Here is a 335-nt window from a genome sequence, read left to right as displayed (position 1 = left end):
AAGAAAGAAAGAGGAAGAGGTGAGGCTGTCCCAAAATGTCCCTTGGCCAGAACAAAGAACGGATTGCTTAAAAGAAGGTAAGCTTCCTCAGAGCTCGAGAATGGGTTACTGAGAGCTAAAGCAATTTTCTGTGCGGATGTTTTCATAAAGATAATAAACTTATGGACCAAGCCCCCCCCCCCAAAAAAAAAAGAACCAAGGATAAGGTAAAATAACTCACAAGAGTCCTGAAAACGAATGGTGACTGGCAAGAACTATCTCAGGGGGATGTAGAAGACAGAACTAGAGGATGTGGCTTAAGGAATAAACTGAGGAAAGGAAGAGTCTCCTTGTCT

General features: G+C 42.7%; 1 pseudogene; it reads left to right on the top strand.

Moving 5' to 3' along the window:
• Positions 1–119, top strand: part of LOC101990623 — a 1057-nt pseudogene extending 938 nt beyond the window's left edge.
• Positions 120–335: the final 216 nt, after the last annotated feature.

This window comes from Microtus ochrogaster, chromosome 17, assembly GCF_000317375.1.
Source record: "Microtus ochrogaster isolate Prairie Vole_2 chromosome 17, MicOch1.0, whole genome shotgun sequence".
Classification (NCBI taxonomy): domain Eukaryota; kingdom Metazoa; phylum Chordata; class Mammalia; order Rodentia; family Cricetidae; genus Microtus; species Microtus ochrogaster.
The sequence above is the reverse complement of the archived record's forward strand: the minus strand, read 5'-3'. Positions and strand labels throughout refer to the sequence as shown.